This window comes from Oncorhynchus tshawytscha, linkage group LG21 (genome assembly GCF_018296145.1).
Source record: "Oncorhynchus tshawytscha isolate Ot180627B linkage group LG21, Otsh_v2.0, whole genome shotgun sequence".
Classification (NCBI taxonomy): domain Eukaryota; kingdom Metazoa; phylum Chordata; class Actinopteri; order Salmoniformes; family Salmonidae; genus Oncorhynchus; species Oncorhynchus tshawytscha.
This window is the reverse complement of record NC_056449.1, coordinates 4,223,159-4,242,057: the sequence shown is the minus strand read 5'-3', so window position 1 is coordinate 4,242,057 and position 18,899 is coordinate 4,223,159. Positions and strand designations below refer to the sequence as shown.

General features: G+C 40.6%; 1 protein-coding gene across 2 annotated transcripts in view; it reads right to left on the bottom strand.

Annotated features, from left to right (window-relative positions):
* Positions 1–661: 661 nt before the first annotated feature.
* The window catches only part of LOC112220734 (5-hydroxytryptamine receptor 4), a 135,030-nt gene continuing 116,792 nt past the window's right edge, over positions 662–18,899 (bottom strand). Inside the window, exons 8-9 of one of the 2 annotated variants that reach the window (XM_042302892.1) lie at positions 4,902–4,926; positions 662–4,739 (exon numbers count right to left, since the gene is read on the bottom strand). The gene's annotated coding sequence lies outside the window, so the exon portion shown is untranslated. The remainder of the gene's footprint in view (positions 4,740–4,901; positions 4,927–18,899) is intronic. The other variant, XM_042302893.1, reaches the window with a different exon arrangement.

The following is an 18,899-nucleotide window of genomic DNA, read 5'->3' as shown; positions in this document are numbered from 1 at the left end:
GCCTGTGGTTCTGATCACTAATGAACAGGTGAAGCATTTAATTAATCAATCATCGCCTTAACCTTTACGTACATGCATGTAGAGCTGGGCGATATGGAGAATAAATCCAGATCATGATAAATTGCCAGAATTTGTGCGTTAATGTTAAATAGAATGATACGTTTATGACATTACCTTAAACTTTACCACATCTTTTTTAAACCAGGGGTCTCCAACAGGTCGATCACGAGAAGCCCAACCTATGAGTAGCTCTTCAAACAATTCTGAAGTATGCTATATACAACTTCCCCCAAAACATTCTCAATTAAATGTTAACCGCAAGCTGGCTTACCAGGCAGAAGTATATCATAAGTAAGTATATACTGTAATTTGTATGATATACTTTGTCATGAATTGAGAAGCAGCAGTACAGAACCATTTTTAGACCGGCACATTCCTCAGTCGCTAGATGCGCAATTAAACAGGAATTACAATCAAAAATCTAAATTTCTAAATTTCCACACCTAAAAAAAAAAAAAGTCTTATGTGATTTAAACTCAGAACATCCAATGTTGTTTCTCTATAAACAATAGGAATTTTCAAAGTGAAAAATAAAGCAATGTAATTTAGGAAAATCTAAAACAGAATTTTTGTGAGAAAAAAAATCAGATTTTTAAGGGCCCCGCTTCGAGTAGTTTATAAACCATTATTTTACCAGGTATATTGACAAAAAAAACATAAGGAACTACTTTCTCTTGTACACTAAGGACCCAAGGAAGAGCTGCAGCTGTTTTTTTAAACGTAGCTCTCATGCTAGAAAAGGTTGGGGATCCCTGCTTTAAACTATTACTACTAGTTTGATGGTTGTAGCCATCAACTGTTCCATTAACAATCACCCATATTAGCAAACTCATTTCAAACTTCACATTTCTCTAGTATAGGCTACTTATCCTAATGGACGAAATGCCTGCGATAAGTGATCGATTTGGTCGGTGTCGATCATTTTAGGTTGATTGTCCCAACTCTACGTGTATGTAATTCAACAAGTCCTAAAGGAGGTCCTACAGGACTATTCACAGGGAAAGTACAATGTATTACTGTACCATTCCTAGTATCACGTCTGTTTTTAAAACGTCTGATAAATAATTAGGCTGCATATTGTGTAACTGGTATCTGACTATACAGTATAAAATTAGGTAGTTGACGGTTCTCCTTTCAAATCTACCTCAGGGGTGTAACTAAAGTAAATGATGAAAGTTATGTTATTACCGCAGGTGGTTTTCCCTCTTAAAATCTCCACAGGTTGTGTTCTAATTCTGGACTTTCAACCACCAACACATAATGTGCCATACATGTTGATCACAGAGCTGTATATTCCAGGTGTCATGGAAACTGCCGGAACCAGGGGATTATATACGCAGCACATCTATTATCACAAACAAAACATGAAGGGTAACCCCCTCCTTTGGAGTCTGGGTGAAATTCTTATGCTGGCCACGTCAATTGAAAACTAGCAATAAAATGTTGTGATGTACAAGGTTTATGAACATAAACAAACAGCTGTATGTGACTATGCATACACATATGTGTACTGTAGTATATGGTGGCTTACATGTTCAGGCTTTATCATTATACTGTGCTGGAAGGATAGGCCAGCAGAGCTACTGGAATGAAGAATATAAAGCCATTATAATTGCTTTGTTCAAGCTCACTGAAGAGACAGACTCATATCACACTTTTTTTGCTGAAGAATATTCATCTATGTACACTTTAAAATCCCAGAAATATAAGCCTTAATTATGCTGGAAGTACAATGCATATATCATCTTCTTAATTGGCTGAATTAAATTCCTGAAAAGGAAACACAAACAAAGATATACAAATTAAATTTTACGATTGTTCATGGACAAACATTACGTTGCATTGTTTTCACTGTAAGCAAGTAAAGTCCCACTCACAAAGGGAACAATTTGAGACTATTTTGATTATTATATAATTAGAATGGGTCTTCATGGATTGTACATGTGGCATTTACCTTTGTATCCAAAATAATGCACTACAGACTTTTCTGAATGTATCATCAAAAATACAATACAAAATAAAATCTTCAGGATGAATGAAAAGGAAAGTAAATAATTTAAGTGATCAAAATACCTTTGTTTATAAAATTGGTCGTGGACGATCAACTGATTAAAATACTTTTTTACATCCTTATCTATATATTACTAAAGTGCTAGTGCTTCAATTATGAAGAGGTCACAGTCTGAGATAAATAGCTTTTTTTGAGGAGCATGAAAAAAAGAAACATTGGTTTAAAATCTGTTCCAGAAGGGTATAGCACTGTAAAGGCTCTGCCTACACTGGGTGTACAAAACATTATTGACACCTGCTCTTTCCATGACAGACTGACCAGGTGAATCCAGGTGAAAGCGATGATCCCTTATTGATGTCACTTGTTAAATCCACTTCAAAAATCTTCATGGGAAAGATTGAGTCCAAGGACAGGAGGGAAGGAGGGAGGGACTGACATTTTGGTTTTGTAAGGAGGAAGACAGGATGGATGTAATGACTTATGGCTTAATGCTACTGGACACTGCGTAACACACTCAACCTTGCCCCAAACACCCCACTCAGAGACAACTTAAAATGGTAATTCTGATATTTACGAATCAACATGTACATTATAAAAACAGGATCATCTGCTGGGCTTTCTATTAAAGCCTCATGCAGTCTTTTTCATTTGATTTTTAAAAATCATCACTCAGTGTCTAATAAATCACTGAGTGTTTTTCGTGGAAGTAAATCAAAATATATTTGTCTATCATTTATTTCCCTGAGCCTTCTTTTGCCATTGAAATGCTCAGACTGATCGTGTGGATGTACTGACACATCCGATTGGATCATCTAGACCAGGGTTTCCCAACCCTCTCACATTTTTGTTTTAACTCTAAACTGGTACACCTGATTCAATTAGTCAACTAATCCTCACGCCTTTGCCTAATTGAATCAGATGTGGTAGTTTAGGGTTAAAACTCAAATGTGAAACATCTGAGGAGAGGGTTGTTAAACTCTGGTCTAGACTCTAGGGTAGGGGTGTCAAACTCATTCCATGGAGGCATAGTGTCTGCTGGTTTTTCTTCAAAAAGCTTACACTTAAAGGGCATTTTCATGATTTTCACAATTTCAGGGTGTAATTTCGACCTGATAGTCTGGAAATATCATACAAAAAAAAAAAGGTAAATGTTTGACTGCACTGCCCCTTTAAGATTGGACATTTCATCAGGAAGTTCAACCAACAGGGTCATTTTGTTTAAGTTGCTGGGAGACGTCGCTTGAATGTGTGTTTAACAGATGAATGTATGGGGAAAATGCAGTTGGTATTCTTTACCTCCTGCTGTATATGACTATGTATGATCTCTTTGCATTGTTTTCTGAAAGGAAATATTCCCAGTGTTTTGGACAGAATGTTATTAACTGAACCATTGAGCCTCTATTTGGTGACTCATTGAAAATGAAATGCTGGCTTTGGTGGCGATTGCCTTTTAAACGAGCTAGTCATCATTGGTAGCCTACTGAAGGATTCAGCAAGTGGAATGGTTTGCTTTGGAATGGCACAGGAAAAGAAAGTCAATGTTCACATTTCAGGTGCAGGTAAATATACATTTCAAGAGATACCTTGGATTGTTCATGAATACAAAATGCCGGAAAATTGTAGTACACTCTAGCAAATGTTTTCGGACTACTGTTCGTAATGCATAAGAAATGGGATGTTGCTGTGGACTAGACTGAACACGTGGTGTTGAGAGGGGCCCTTCATGAAGTATAGGACATGATCTCAAGCATGTACCCACATACTCTAGTAGACAACACGCATCAGTAGGAGGCAAAATACTTTGACCAAGATTAAATTGCTTCAGCAAACCATAATCTTTAAAAACACGTCCATCTTATTGCATGGTCCATCTTTGTCGACATCTGAGAGAGGAGTCATGAGAGAGAAGGGATGATTTATAAAGTGTAGTAGCTAATAATGCACTTCAGGGGCTGAATTGTTTCATCACATACCATACTATACCGTGGGTGTGCTAAAATACTTTATCACTTTCGGCTTTTGAAGATTATGCAAAGCATCAAAGGAAAGTTATGGGATCTAGGCTGATAGTGATTGAGTATAGGGCACCTATGACAGAGAGATAAGAGACCTGAAGTTGAAAAAAATGAGAACATTTTCAAGTTAATACTTCATTCTAAATGAAGGGGTTATGAGCCCTCTGTGCCTGTGTGAAATTGCACCTCAGATCAATAAAGCTTATTGAAATGTTTATAATGGTGACAGATAACACTAAGCATTACTGGAACATCCGCTAACTAACAGAGCTAGCTATAGTGGATCAGAAAGAATGAGTGTTTTTCTTCCTTTCCTAAGCAAAGGAAATACGAAACGACATATCTTAAAACAAAGTTAATATCAAATAGCTTTGGCAACATTATTCACCTTAAAGTATTCCACAGTCCATAATCGATCCCGCTACTAAGAATTCAGTCCAAACATGTTAGTTTGGCGGTCTCTCAGTGGGAGAGGCTGCCTTGGAATGACTCCCTCTAGGGCTGGTTCTGGCCCAGTCCCTGTCTCAGATTGCACAGGGTAGTGCCTGTGACTGTCTGTGGTTGTCAGAAGCAGGACTCCGGCGACTCTATCCTCTGTTTGCAACGACTGCTTTTCCTTTTCAATATGGTTTCCGTTGTGCAGGGCAGCATACCTGAAATGATACAAACACAGAATGTAACATTTAATTTCAAACTGACATTGGGTAATCATTCAATTAACTTTAATATCCGAGATGCATCAATACTTTTTGATGATGAACTCCTAAAACAAACATTTCACAGAATGAACAGAATAGATTTCACACAGGACTCACCGTTTTGTTGAACTTGTAGCCTACCCTTAAAATGAGAGAGGTATTGTTAAGTAACTTAAAACCACATGAAGCGAGCAGCACTCCTGCCTGATTCAAGCAGTCTGGTTAATGTGAAGCTATGGGATTACAGTAAATTGGGGTTGGCTCTGCAGAGGTGAGCCTGACTTTCTCTTTTCTGGGGTTGTTGTTGGCTGCAATAAAGGAGTGGAACTTCAGTGAAACCTTAACTGGTTCACGCTAAGGGTCATGATAAATCAGGATTAGTGATAAACCTACAATGTCAGCATGCTTTAAATGACAATATTCAGATCCACTATACAAATTATACCCCACAAATCATACTATCCAACATAGAAAAGTGGGATAGGAGGCTGAGCCAAGCCAGTGCCAAGTCTACAATACTCCTACTTGAGATGACTATCCCTTTCACCATCTGGCATCATGAGAACTTGAAGATACACCAAAAAGGCAGACATTTTTCCTTTAATGGATGGCTGAAATCGTGTCATGTTGACGATACAGAACGGTGAGTGAAAACCATCCGGCTGCACATTTTAGACGCAAGTCATGATTTTAACTTTGACAAATTTAGGGCCACAGATGTTTTCTTAATACTTATTTCTCCTGACACAGTAAAACATTACTTCGCCAACTCTCAAATGAGTCAGCGATATGATCAACAGTTTCGTATTTCTTCAACTTCTGTGACGCTTTGCACTGATCATATAATCAAAGGACATATAATCAGAAGTTGGAATGAGCGCCCTATAAAGTACAAAACGGTCACATTGACTGTAACGTGATCATTCATTCACTCCAAATCTAAAACACACTTTCAAGGGAAATTGAGACATGAATATGGCAAAACTCATTGCATAAAATAATCACGCTAACTAAATTACATTTCCCACGTGCCAGAAAGCCAATCATCAAACAGGTGAGAAAGAAACACCATTTGGAAACCATATCATGAGTGATTTCTCTGGAGTAAATCGCTTACGTTGAAGTGTATCAAACAATTCACTGTCATTTTGACTCATTGTCTCTGTTTGAGAGGTGGAAGCCATCCTAAAACCATTAGGATCTGTTTTCATAAACAACCAAACCAAAGGCAATTCCTGCTTAGAAATTGGCTGTGAAATGTACTTTAAAAAATAAAAAAAACTCAACTGTCTAATGTTCCGGGATTTAAGGAAATGTGCTAGAGCTTTCCAATGGAGCAGAACCCAAAATTGCTACCACATTGCAGTGTTTAACACAAAATGTCCTGCTTGTAGTGGTACAACTGATATAGTGGTACCAATTACCCACAGAGAGAACCACAGACTGAAAGGAAGATGGTGACACTGCTCCTAATGGATACAATGCCCTGGAAACACATGACTTAGGTATAGTACATTATGATGCAGTGATGGAGGGGCAGATGAGTCCATCTCCTCTCTTTCTCTGTATCCCTATAGCAGCTCCTGAGCTGTACTAAGGGATAGCAGCAACACATACAGTAGGCCAGAGCACCCTCTTGACTGGCATGGCCACCACCCATTCTCTGCTGCCCTCTCTCTGATTCTCATCCTGACTTTATTAACGCTTAACCGCTGACATTTTAATGTAATCCATCCAAACCTTTTAGAGAGCTTGTCTTACGGTTCATATAAACAGTTTTGCTAGTCGCTGGGCTTTAAACCCCCTAGAGTCTAGTGACGGTGTGTTAATCTAAGTAGCCTAATAATAAAAAAAATCCCATCAGAATCTGTCAGTTTAAAACCCTCTAGAGTCTAAGCCCTGTCAAAGCCGGGGTAGGGGGTTCTACTAAGATAACACATGGAACTGATTTAAGATGGTCATACCAAGGATCATTTAATTATTTTATTAAACATTTTAAGACCACTTAAAGGTATCAAAAAATATATTTCAAAAATATTTGATGAAACATTGAATTTGGCATTACTGCTATTAGCCCATAACTCACTGAATAACAGATTCACTAAATGGAACAGATTGTCCCCCCCCAAAAAATCAAAAGAACGTTTGTTCTGAAGTGTCTGTTCTATATCTGAGAGATATAAGAAAGATCAGGAAACTATTTCTCTCTTTCTCCATATATACTTCCATACATTTTTTTTTTACTGGTACCTAATGACCTTGAGACGAGTCTTGTTAGAGCAAAACAACCGGCATGTTACTGTACGTGTTTGTAACAGATTCACCTTTCCACAGAGTGGTCATATTAGTCAAATGAGGCTTGTCGGGTGGTAGAGCAAAAACGGAGAACACCATTGTGATGAAAGTCTCGTCTTTCCACAGAGGGGTTAGTGAGAAGACCGATTTTCAGGATGTCTCATGGTCTGACAAACACCGCTTTAGTTCTGCCATCGGCGGATGCAGTGGATTGAGACGCACCCCATGCAAAAAAAATAATACAGAAAGCTACAGCTTAAACAGTCGGATTTTGATGGAAATTGTAGGAGAAAGGTTAAGCTAGAGATATCATTTTTTATATATATTTTTTTTTACATATCTCAATCCACCGCATCTGCCCATGGCAGCCTTCTGCATCTGCGGTTGAAGGTGGCCGAACTACATCCCGAAAATCGGTCTTCTCACGAAAAACTCTGTACCGTCTGAATGGTAGGCCAAACCGTTCAGTCAGAAAGGTTTGGCCTAAAAAACTAATATGACCACTCTGTGGCAATATGAGACTCTCAGGAACACGAGGGTGTTCTCTGATTTTCTCTACAACCCCAACGGGACTCGTCTGAAGTTGGTACCGTTGATGTGCCAACTTCTGTTTGTAGCATCCAAACCGTTTAGGCTACAAACTAATGGAAAATGGAAGATTCTCACAAGCACGACGGTGTTCTCCGTTTTGCTCTACGGCTCCCACAAGTGCCGCGGGACTCGTCTGAAGGTAACCAGTACTAGTTCAAAAAATCTATGGAAGTATAAAGGTAGTTTTGTGCCTACCCCCAAAAAAAAGGGTTAAATATGTGTCAAAAAATATATATATTTAAAAAATATATATATTTACACTACCGGTCAAAAGTTTTAGAACACCTACTCATTCAAGGGTTTTTCTTTATTTTTATTATGTTCTACTTTGTAAAATAATAGTGAAGACATCAAAACTACGAAATAACACATATGGAATCATGTAGTAACCAAAATGGTGTTCAACAAATCAAAATATATTATATTTTAGATTCTTCAAATAGCCACCCTTTGCTTTGATGACAGCTTTGCACACTCTTGGCATTCTCTCAACCAGCTTCACCTGGAATGCTTTTCCAACAGTCTTGAAGGACTTCCCACATATGCTGAACACTTGTTGGCTGCTTTTCCTTCACTCTGCGGTCCGACTCATCCAAAACCATCTCAATTTGGTTGAGGTCGGGTGATTGTGGAGGCCAGGTCATCTGATGCAGCACTCCATCACACTCCTTCCTGCTTAAATAAAAACTTACACAGCCTGGAGGTGTGTTGGGTCATTGTCCTGTTGAAAAACAAAATTATAGTCCCACTAAGCCTAAACCAGATGGAATGGTGTATCGGTGCAGAATGCTGTGGTAGCCATGCTGGTTAAGTGTGCCTTGAATTTTAAATAAATCACAGTGTCCCTAGCAAAGCACCCCCACACCATAACACCTCCTCCTCCATGCTTTACGGTGGGAAATACACATGCGGAGATCATCTGTTCACTCACACGCATCTCACAAAGACAAGGCGGTTGGAACCAAAAATCTCCAATTTGGACTTCAGACAAAATTACAAATTTCCACTGGTCTAATGTCCATTGCTCGTGTTTCTTGTCCCAAGCAAGTCTCTTCTTATTAGTGTCCTTTAGTAGTGGTTTCATTGCAGAAATTCGACCATGAAGGCCTGATTCACACAGTCTCCTCTGAACAGTTGATGTTGAGATGTGTCTGTTACTTGAACACCGTGAAGCAATTGTTTGGTCTCCAATTTCTGAGGCTGATAACTCTAATGAACTTATCTTCTGCAGCAGAGGTAACTCTGGGTCTTCCATTCCAGTGGCGGTCCTCATGAGAGCCAGTTTCCGCATTGACTGACCATGCCTTAAAGTAAAGTTCTCTTTGCTTATTTGAGCTGTTCTTAACATAAAATGGACTTCATCTTTTAACCCCCCCACACATTTCAATTAACACATGTTAATTGAAATGCATTGCAGGTGACTACCTCATGAAGCTGCTTGAGAGAATGTCAAGTGTGTGCAAAGCTGTCAAAGGCAAAGGGTGGCTATTTGAAGAATCTCAAATATAAAATACCACCGATTTGTTTAACACTTTTTTGGTTATTACATAATTCCATATGTGTTATTTCATAGTTTTGATGTCTTCACTATTATTCTACAATGTAGAAAATAGTAAAAAATAAAGAAAAACCCTTGAATTAGTAGGTGTTCTAAAACTTTTGTATATTTCCTGAGTGTTTATTTCCTGCACCACCAACGGCTTAGACTCTTAAGAATTAGAAGTCAAACAATGTAGGCTTCCTGAATCCAAAACTGTTACTTGGGCAAGTTTAGAAATAGGAACAAATATCTGCCTTTTGTCACCTGCCCTGGCAATACAGTAAACTGGTGGTGGATGATCAAGGAAGTGTTCGAGAGAACTCCTACTCAGGCCCGAATCCACAGAGCATCTCAGAGTAGGAGTGCTGATCTAGGATCTGTCAATATAATCTTATTCATTAGTATCTAAAAGGCAAAACTGATCCTAGATCGGCACTCTTACTCTGAGACGCTTTGTGGATATGAGCCCAGGTCTCATCTCATTGGTATTAATGGCTCATTACCACTGACCACAGCATAACAGCCACTCAGCTGTGGCCACAGCAGTCAAGTGTTTGATCTGTGCCATATGCTTCACTTTGGGTTAGACACAGTGCTGCCTCTGAGAGTTCAACAAACTCCATAATGTAACTAGAACAAGAATTACTGTATACATTTGAAGCTTCTCTGGTAGAGGATGGTAATTCAAAGTGAACACCATAATTTATTGTGAAGGCTTAAACTTTTCAACTTTGGTCTTGGAGAATAAATACATGTGCTCATTCTAACAAATTTTGTCTGAACAACTTTGTTCAGAGAATGACTAAACAGTTGGGCATCAGTTTGAAAATATAAATAGTGAAATTAAATGAATCAGAGAGCGGGGCTGAGAATCTAACTAATTAGATAATAACATGTTTTTCAGTTTGTTTATCTGGGCGACGTCAGAGCGAAGAATAAATGTTTTTCCATTTCAGCCTGCTAAGGAGCACAATCTATGGCAGAGGAGCAGGGGTCAAAGCTTCCTTACTGAGCTGTTTGGAATTAAATAGGGAAGCAAAACCCAGATGCCTATTACCAAGAGGAGCAAGTTAATTCTGCAATTCCAACCTTCTTTTGGAGGAGGAGATGGAATCTATTACAAACTAATCTACTCCAACATGTTCTGGTTCACACAAGGGTGTCACGTAAAAAGCTTCCCAGCGTGAAATAGTTCTGATCGTTCTGATTGTGTTCTAAAATGTAAATGTTCCCAGTTCAATAATTGCATCATTTTTTGTGTATGTCCGAGCTCATGCGGATGTTTCTCTCTCACCCTCCCTCAACCTCAAAAAACTGTTCTGTCTGCATGCGCATTTGCTTCACACACCTGCAAATCAATGGTGGCCAGGAGTATTGACTCTGACCAATCAGAAGCTTGTTGAGGCGTAAGGTCAGCATATAAATTCCCGGACTTGTGTGTCAAAGTGCTGAGGGTTGATGTGAGAGATTTTTTGCAATTGCAAAAACTTGGGTGCTACGTTTTCGATTGCCAGTGCAGATATGTTTTTTAGTTAATTAGTTAGCTATTCAAACAAGTTAAAACTGCACACCTCTGAGAAGATGCCATCTTTACCAGTTTATAGCTAATTATGATAGTTAGCTAGCCAAATCAAGGGCGAGGGGGTGTGAGAGAAACATCTGCACGAGCTCAGCCATCCACACGTGCAAATTATTGACTGGGAACATTTTCACGCTGTGAAAATCTTTACAACATGATGTCACAATCACAACACAATCAGAACGATTGGGAACTATTTCACGCTGGGAAGATTTTTACATGACACAGGGCACAGGGAGGGCATCGGGACACAGCAGGAGGGGCCTCCCTTCATTACACTGGAGCTCACGTTCCACCTGTCTTTCTCCAGAAGAGGGACAGGCACGCCAGCAGGGGGGCGACCCCAGATTTGACTTGAAGGGTACTACTCCACAGCCACTACCCACTGTTTCCAGTATTTATTTATGCAAAGTCGCATTAACATAGGAACCTCATTTACATAAGATATTCATTAATATAGAAATGTATTTGAAGGGAGCCTTAAATGAGACATGGCACCATAGAGAATGCCCATATGCTAATCTGGATATAGACATGGAGCTCCATCATACAGAATGCCCATATGTTAATCTGGATACAGACATGGAGCTCCATCATACAGAATGCCCATATGCTAATCTGGATACAGAATGCCCATATGCTAATCTGGACACAGACATGGAGCTCCATCATACAGAATGCCCATATGCTAATCTGGATATAGACATGGAACTCCAAACAGGGCCCAGTGCAAGACTGGCAGGACCACAGAGAGAAGCCAAGCAGTGTGATTGATCTTTCAGTGAGGGGTCCAGAATACGAACAGTTCCCTGGCTGGTTAGAAACACACACACACACAATCAGGGCAGGGGCCAGACAGGCACCAAATTCCAGCAGGCAGCTGTGGGTGTCCAGGCTAGCTAACACACAGGGAAGCCAGCTGTGGTAGTTGGAGGAACGTTGTGTCTGTTTTAAGATAATAACATCAACATGCTGAAACTCTACATGGAACAAAGATAGTTTGATTACTTCTAGTTGAGTGACGGTTGCCGTTGCAGTGGTAGAGCATTCCTGACCTGATTGTTTCTTTGACTGGAATGAGGAGCCAACATGGAGAGAGCAAAAATAAGAAACGTACCTATGAGTCCCCTGGGAGAGGAGAAGTCTGTTTACCTTGCAATTCAGATGTTTGTGTGGTTATGTGTGTGTGTGTGTGTGTTTGACAGAGAGAGAGAGAGACAGTGTTGAGTAATGAGAATAAGACAGAGTAAACCTTTGTGTGTGAACATGTTTTTAAACATGTGTTGTGGAGAGGAGTGTGCTGTAAATGTACAAGTCTGATACCTTTTTGTCTTCACATAAACCAGATTTTAAAAATCTTGCAATACTTTTTCAGAGGCCCGGCCCCAACACCTGAAGTTCTATGGCCATAGATTAGGTGAGGATCGCACTAAAGGGGGTCCTATCCCCGCTTTCCGATGGGAGAAAAATAATATTGCATTTTCTTTGAGAACATTCCAATAATTTTGGCTCCCGAGTGGTGCAGCGGTCTAAGGCACTGCATCTCAGTGCTAGAGGTGTCACTACAGTCCCTGGTTCAAATCCAGGCTGGATCACATCTGGCCATGATTGGGAGTCCCATAAGGCAGCGTACAATTGGCACAGTGTCGTCCGGGTTTGGCCGGGGTAGGCCGTCATTGTAAATAAGAATTTGTTCTTAACTGACTTGCCTAGTTAAATAAAAGGTTACATTTAAATTATTTAAAAAATCACAGTCTGTGTGCCTCACAGCCAGGGGAATACAGTAGGGTGAAGAGCGTTGACTCAGGTGAGACCAGACTGCTGTTCATGAATAATTGTAGCTAGCTGCTGGCAGACAACATCCCAAGATGACATTACATATTTCAAATGGGCGGAAAACTTAGGAAACACAACATAAAAAAATATCAGCTAGTGTTTACCTGCTCATCGCCAACAGGAGAGCATAAGCGTTTATAATTCAGGACCATGCTGCACCACACACGTGATGGTTAGAGGTGTGGTGTTTCATTGACTAATTCATACAAAAGTGACTTTTAAATCTCTTCACATTTCACTTCTTTGCTCGTTTTGAGGACAATACAGTGCCACTGACCACCGCCAAACCCTGCGGGCTCTCCTTCACTGCAGCCAACGTGAGCAAAACATTTAAACGTGTCAATCCTCGCAAAGCTGCAGGCCCAGACGGCATCCCCAGCCGCGTCCTCAGAGCATGCGCAGACCAGCTGGCTGGTGTGTTTACCGACATATTCAATCAATACTTATCCCAGTCTGCTGTCCCCACATGCTTCAAGAGGGCCACCATTGTTCCTGTTCCCAAGAAAGCTAAGGTAACTGAGCTAAATGACTGCCGCCCCGTAGCACTCACTTCCGTCATCATGAAGTGCTTTGAGAGACTAGTCAAGGACCATATCACCTCCACCATACCTGACACCCTAGACCCACTCCAATTTGCTTACCACCCCAATAAGTCCACAGACGACGCAATCGCAGTCACACTGCCCTAACCCATCTGGACAAGAGGAATACCTATGTGCGAATGCTGTTCATAGACTACAGCTCAGCATTTAACACCATAGGACCCTCCAAACTCGTCATCAAGCTCGAGACCCTTGATCTCGACCCCGCCCTGTGCAACTGGGTCCTGGACTTCCTGACGGGCCGCCCTGGTGAGGGTAGGTAGCAACATCTCCACCCCGCTGATCCTCAACACTGAGGCCCTACAAGGATGCGTTTTCAGCTCTCTCCTGTACTCTGGGTTCACCCACGACTGTGTGGCCATGCACACCTCCAACTCAATCATCAATCAAGCCTGCCACACTAAAGCTTGATTACCAACAACGACGAGACGGCCTACAGGGAGGAGGTGAGGGCCCTCGGAGTGTGGTATCAGGAAAATAACCTCACACTCAACGTCAACAAAACAAAGGAGATGATCGTGGACTTCAGGAAACCGCAGAGGGAGCAGCACAAAGCATTACTGGGGGCAAACTACCTGCCCTCTAGGACACCTACACCACCCGATGTCACAGAAAGGCCATAAAGATCATCAAGGACAACAACCACCCGAGCCACTGTCTGTTCACACCGCTATCATCCAGAAGGCGAGGTCAGTACAGGTGCATCAAAGCAGGGACCGAGGGACTGAAAAACAGCTTCTATCTCAAGGCCATCAGACTGTTAAACAGCCATCACTAACATTGAGTGGCTGCTGCCAACATACTGACTCAACTCCAGCCACTTTAATAATGGAAAAATGTAATAAATGTAATAAATTTAAACAATGCCACTTCATAGACATTAACTTTAAATCAATGCTAGACACTTTAAACAATGCCACTTGTATATGTTTACATACCCTACATTACTTTCTATATATATATATATATATATATATATATATATATATATATATATATATATATATATATATATATATATATATATATATATATATATATATATATATATATACATATATATACACACACTGTACTCTATACCATCCACTGCATCTTGCCTGTCGTTCAATACCATCACTCATTCATATATTTTTTAATGTACATATTCTTATTCATTCCTTTACACTTGTGTGTATAAGGTAGTTGTTGTGAAATTGTTGGGTTAGATTACTCGTTGGATATTACGGCAATGTCGGAACTAGAAGCACAAGCATTTCGCTACACTCGCATTAACATCTGCTAACCATGTGTATGTGACAAATAAAATTTGATATTGAAGACACAATGGTTGCTTTTATGATAATTGATACGTTATACTACACCACTATGACAAAGAGCAGAAACCACAAATGGAAGGAGTACTCTAAAATGAACGGACACTCCAAGAAAACCTGCAGCTGGACTGTGTCCAACATAGCCCAGAGTGCTGAATTTCCTACAGTCCACTTGAAGAGGAAAACCCTCATATTTAGGTGATGCCCTGACAGTGTAAAACAAACATCTTTAAATCATATGTTCAGAGTTAATCCCAAAAAATTCAACTCATGTTTAAGGTGGAAACACTGACGGGGAGAGAGAGAGAGCGAGAGAGACTGTCAGACCTGGGCCCTGACAGTGAATCTCAGTAAGACAAAAAATGGTGTTCCAAAAAAGGTCTAGTTGCCAGGACCACAAATACAAATTCCATCTAGACACCTTTCCCCTAGGGCACACAAAAAACTATGCATACCTCGGCCTAAACATCAGTGCCACAGGTAACCTCCTCAAAGCTGTGAACGATCTGAGAGACAAGGCAAGAAGGGCCTTCTATGCCATCAAAAGGAACAAAATTCAACATGCCAATTAGGATCTGGCAAAAAAATACTTGAATCATTTATAGAACCCATTACCCTTTATGGTTGTGAGGACTGTTGTCCGCTCACCAACCAAGAATTCACAAAATGGGGCAAACCCCAAATTGAGACTCCGCATGCAGAATTCTGCAAAAATATCCCCTGTGTACAATGTAAAACATCAAATAATGCATGCAGAGTATAATTAAATAATACAACCACCTAAAAGAAAGCGATTCCCAAACCTTCCATAACAAAAAAGTACAGTGGCAGACCACTTTGACTGACTGAAAATGAAGGACATTTTTGACTATGGACAGACTCCGTGAACATGGCCTTGCTATTGAAAAAGGCCACTGAAGGCAGACCTGGCTCTCAAGAGAAGACAGGCTATGTGCACACTGCCCACAAAATGAGGTGGAAACTGAGCTGCACTTCCTAACCTCCTGCCAAATGTATGACCACATTAGAGACACATTCCCTCAGATTACACCCACAAAGAATTCAAAAACAAATACATTTGGATAAACTCCCATTTCTATTGTGTGAAATACCAGTGTTTATTTTTTTATTTTATTTCACCTTTATTTAACCAGGTAGGCTAGTTGAGAACAGGTTCTCATTTGCAACTGCGACCTGCAATCACAGCAGCAAGATTTGGGACCTGTTGCGACATGAATAGGGCGACCAGTAAAGAACAAACACCATTGTAAATATAACCTATATTTATATTGATTTATTTTCCCTTTTGTACTTTAACTACTCATTACAACACTGTATACAGACATATTACATTTGACATGTCTTTATTCTTTTGGAACAATTGTGTGTGATGTTTACTGTTCATTTCACTTTTGTTTATGATCTATTTCAATTTATTTGGCAATATAAACATGTTTCCCATGCCAATAAAGCCCCTTGAGAGAGAGACCCTTTCTTCTGACTTCAGTGGTAGATTTTCCTCAACAGCGCTACAATGTGACCATCAGATAGACTATTCACTGATTGGTTGATGCTCCTTTCTGTAACTAGGGGAGCATGCATTGAATGTCAACCTTGCACTTGTGTTCTTTAAATTCATATGCCAACTTTTTAATGAAATGTCACAGGTGCATTCATGTTGCCTATACAGTGCATTTGGAAAGCATTCAGTCCCCTTGGCTATTTCCATATTTAGTTACGTTACAGCCTTATTCTAAAATTCTTTACATGTATTTTTTTCCTCATCAATCTACACACAATACTCTATAATGACAAAGGGAAAACAGTTTAAATATATTAAAAGAAAAACCTTATTTATATACAGTTGAAGTCGGAAGTTTACATACACCTTAGCCAAATACACTTAAACGCAGTTTTTCACAATTCCTGACATTTAAACCAAGTAAAAATCCCTATCTTGGGTCAGTTAGGATCTCTTAATTTTAAGAATGTCTAATGTCAGAATAATAGTAGAGAGAATGATTAATTTCAGCTTTTATTTCTTTCATCACATTCCCAGTGGGTCAGAAGTTTACATACACTCAATTAGTATTTGGTTGCATTGCCAATAAATTGTTTAACTTGGGTCAAACATTCCACATAAGTTGCGTGAATTTTGGCCCCTTCCTCCTGACAGAGCTGGTGTAACGAAGTCAGATTTGTAGACCTACTTGCTCGCACACGCTTTTTCAGGTCTGCCAAAACATGTTCTATAGGATTGAGGTCAGGGCTTTGTGATGGCGACTTGACTTACCTTGACTTTGTTAAGCCATTTTGCCACAACTTTGGAAGTATGCTTGGGGTCATTGTCCATTTGGAAGAGCCATTTGCGACCAAGCTTTAACTGCCTGACTGATGTCTTGAGATGTTGCTTCAATATATCCACATAATTTTCCTACCTCATGATGCCATCTATTTTGTGAAGTGCACCAGTCCCTCCTGCAGCAAAGAGCCCCACAATATGATGCTGCCACCCCTGTACTTCACAGTTGGGATGGTGTTCTTCGGCTTGCAAGCGTCCCCCTTTTCCTCCAAACATACTGTATCGATGGTCGTTATGGCCAAACAGTTTTATTTTTTGTTTCATCAGACCAGAGGACATTTCTCCAAAAAGTACAATCTTTTCCCCATGTGCAGTTGCAAACCGTAGTCTGGCTTTTTAATGGCGGTTTTGGAGCAGTGGCTTCTTCCTTGCTGAGCGGCCTTTCAGATTATGTCGATGTAGGACTCGCTTTACTGTGGATATAGATACTTTTGTACCCGTTTCCTCCAGCATCTTCACAAGGTCCTTTGCTGTTGTTCTGGGATTGATTTGCACTTTTCGCACCAAAGTACGTTCATCTCTAGCAGACAGAACGTGTCTCCTTCCTGAGCAGTATGTCGGCTGCGTGGTCCCATGGTGTTTATACTTGCATACTATTGTTGATACAGATGAACGTGGTACCTTCAGGCATTCAGAAATTGCTCCCAAGGATGAACCAGACTTGTGGAGGTCTACAATTTCTTTTCTGAGGTCTAGGATGATTTCTATTGATTTTCCCATGAAGTCAAGTAAAGAGGCACTGAGTTTGAAGGTAGGCATCCACAGGTACACCTCCAATTGACTCAAATAGAGTTGTCTTACTCTCTAAGTCTGTACCCAAACAATTCTAACTTCTACTTTTAAAAATCCATCTCTCCAGAAACAAGTCTCTCACTGTTGCCACTTACTGTAGACCACCCTCTGCCCCCAGCTGTGCCCTGGACACCGTATGTTGAATTGATTGCCCCCCATCTATCTTCAGAGCTCGTGCTGCTAGGTGACCTAAACTGTGACATGGTTAACACCCCGGCCATCCTGCAATCTAAGCTTGATGTCCTCCTGGAACACTGTAAAGTCCATGGAGAATAAGAGCACCTCTTCCCAGCTGCTCACTGCACTAAGGCAAGGAAACAATGTTACCACAGATAAATCCACTATAATTGAGAATTTCAATAAGCATTTTTCTACGGCTGACCATGCTTTCCACCTGGCTACCCCTACCCCGGTTAACAGCCCTGCGCTCCTCACAGCAACTCACAGCAACCTCCCCCACTTCTCCTTCACCCAAATCCAGATAGCTGATGTTCTGAAAGAGCTGCAAAATCTGGATCCCTACAAATCATCCGGGCTAGACAATCTGGACACTCTTTCTAAAGTGATCTGCCGAAATTGTTGCAACCCTTATTCTAGCCTGTTCAAACTCTTTCGTATCGTCTGAGATTCCCATAGATTGGAAAGCTGCTGCGGTCATCCCCCTCTTCAAAGGGGGATACACTGTTGACCCAAACTGCTACAGACCTATATATATTCTACCCTGCCTTTCTAAGGTCTTTGAAAGCTAAGTTAACAAACATATTACCGACCATTTCAAAACCCACCGTACCTTCTCCGCTATGCAATCTGGTTTCCGAGCTGGTCATGGGTGCACCTCAGCCACGCTCAAGGTCCTAAACGATATCATAACCACCATTGATAAGAGACATTACTGTGCAGCCGTATTCATCGACCTGGATAAGGCTTTCGACTGTCAATCACAACCTTCTTATTTGTAGACTCAACAGCCTTGGTTTCTCAAATGATTGCCTCGCCTTGTTCACCAACTGCTTCTCAGAGAGTTCACTGTGTCAAATTGGAGGGCCTGTTGTCCGGACCTCTGGCAGTCTCTATGGGGGTGCCAAAGGGTTCAATTCTCGGGCCGACTCTATTCTCTGTATGCATCAATGATGTCACTCTTGCTGCTGGTGATTCTTTGATGCACCTCTACGCAGACGACACCATTCTGTATACCTTTGGCC